The sequence below is a fragment of the Ambystoma mexicanum genome, chromosome 4p (genome assembly GCF_040938575.1).
Source record: "Ambystoma mexicanum isolate Mex_15411 chromosome 4p, UKY_AmexF1_1, whole genome shotgun sequence".
Classification (NCBI taxonomy): domain Eukaryota; kingdom Metazoa; phylum Chordata; class Amphibia; order Caudata; family Ambystomatidae; genus Ambystoma; species Ambystoma mexicanum.
Window position 1 is genome coordinate 1,148,164,134 of NC_090927.1, and position 2,277 is coordinate 1,148,166,410.

Genomic DNA, 2,277 nt, shown 5'->3' on the forward strand with positions numbered 1-2,277 from the left:
TGTCACTGTCTATTTTGTAAACAACACGCAGCCTACAATCATTGCGACAACAAACTGCCTTACTATTCAATCCATAAGAATACCAGTATATGGGGGATGTACATCTGTGCCCTCCGTAATCGCAACCAACATCTTCCCTATTCAATACTCCCATTCACAGCCCACACGATAGAAGCTCTGATTCCACCCCACTCCTTTAACGCCATATTACGCTTCGCATAAACTGTTCGGTTACCATGCCAACCCGTGGACCGACATGGTTCGCGCATGTGCAGGGGAACAGACACTTCTTACCTGCGCCTGCGCTGAGCGTACTTGCGACGCAGCTCTGACTGTCTCTGTTCCGACGCCGGCTCTCGTAGCCGACCTCCACAGCCCAAGAAAGCGATCGACTCACTTTTCGGACACATAGGTAAGAGCGCCCGGCAGGGCTTGCCACGAAGGAGCCGGGGGTTTACCGCCCCCGCCACAGAAGCTACCCGTGTCCTAAGCTCCTGTCTTCTCACGACGGCACGATCCAACCCAACACGGGCGGGCGCCTTCCGCCCCTTGCTTTCAGAAGTCTCATAGCATCAGATTTTTCTGAATCTGTTTAGAGCGTCTTCTTGATAAACTGTACCCTGGTTTCTCATTTCCAGGGTCCTGCAGCCACATTAAGGCGCGGCAAAATTCACACCCCATAATCCTGGGAGCCCCACCAATATGTGGACCACCGCCTGATTGCTTTTACAAGCATCATTCATAAGGTCCTCGCACAACTGAACACAGCCAAGAATCTCCAAACGGCTGCAGGACTGTGCCAACAGGTACTTGTATGTCAACTGTTTTAGTCAAGCATTCCACTACACATTAGTGACTACCATTTATTTACTCATACATATATGCTTTCTGTGTTTTTTAAATATTTTTCCCAATACCCAAGTGCATCCAGCACACCAGTTACCTAGCGGCAGAAATCCCCTCCTACTGCTTGAAGAGGTCCGCCACTCATTTTTCCCAGTCCCCTGGTACCACCAACTGGAAGAAAACACCACTTTCTGATTACTGTCCAGGTCAGTAACCAAGTGCCAGCAAGCCAGTGGACAATGATATATTGTTCACTCACATGGTCTCAATTAGATTTTATTGCATGCCAGTATAACTAGCATCAGATTTGAACCTCCTAGACGAGCTCTACAATATTTTCTGAGCCCATTTCCCTCTTTTTCTTTTCTTTCCTTTGTTTTCCATATAGGGGAGACCAAGTCAAGGCAAATGAAGAAGGCTTTCCGCCGAAACGTCACAGGACTACATCATTTTGAGGGCTTTATCCCCCCATTCCCGCTTCTCAACTCGATCCGTTTTTAGTCGTTGACCAACGACTAGGTCCCTTTCCTTTAGGAGCCAGTAACAAATCTACCCAGTCTCAAAAAGAAAGAAAGTCTTTTCTCTGACACATGGTCTGGACTCCACACATCCCACATAGGTGTTTGCCTTGTGTTTAAATAATACACCATGTTTCGCTGCATCCATTGCACATCTAGGCAAATCATTGATTGTGCATTCATTTGCCTTGTTTGTTAATTTCCCTTAAGCATTTGCTATCTTTTCTTTGTTGCATTTGTTTAATAAGATGACTGTAATTTGATCCTTATGTACACCAGAAAACGAATTAGTTTCATGTTAGACTTAAATGCGGGAAAAAAATTCCCCCTGCATTCACTGACAATGGCTAAATAAAAAGCTACAGTGCACCTTTGAAGGGCTCCAAAGCTCGTCTTTTTTGTATATGTATGACAGTTAGCTTAATGAAATAGCTTTTGCCATACTAAGCATGCTGAATAACTTAGACTTGACCAAAATGTTTAGGTCAAGAGACTAAAAGTAAGTGGCAGGGCGCCATCCCTTTCGTTTCAAGTATCATTAGCTCTTAAGTCCTTCCACTTGTTCATGAGCTGACCCTCCAGTTACATAAAGTATTATTTAAGCAGATGAAATGCAAAGGGAAACATTAATAAAAATCTATATAAACTAAAACTGTGAAGAAGTGCTCAGTTGCTTAAATTGTCCACATCCCAGTTTCACCATTTAACCAAAGTGTGTGACCCTGGGCAGACCATGTGATCAGACTGTGTCTTATCTGCAGCTCTGTAAGTGATTCACTTCAAAGCTTTAATATATCATGCTGTTATTATTTTTTAAAAGCCTGACTTGCTCCATATATAACAATGCAATCTAGGTATTTTGCACCAGAAAATTGTTTGCCACTTGGCTTACTTATGACAACGTATTCTAAAG

At 43.8% G+C, this 2,277-nt stretch overlaps 1 long non-coding RNA gene across 1 annotated transcript; it reads left to right on the forward strand.

Moving 5' to 3' along the window:
• The first annotated feature begins 739 nt into the window (after positions 1-739).
• LOC138452662 (uncharacterized) lies at positions 740-1,302 on the forward strand. Its single transcript, XR_011260299.1, has 3 exons — positions 740-806; positions 923-1,052; positions 1,235-1,302. It is a non-coding gene; the product is annotated as an uncharacterized lncRNA (long non-coding RNA).
• The last annotated feature ends 975 nt before the right edge of the window (positions 1,303-2,277 follow it).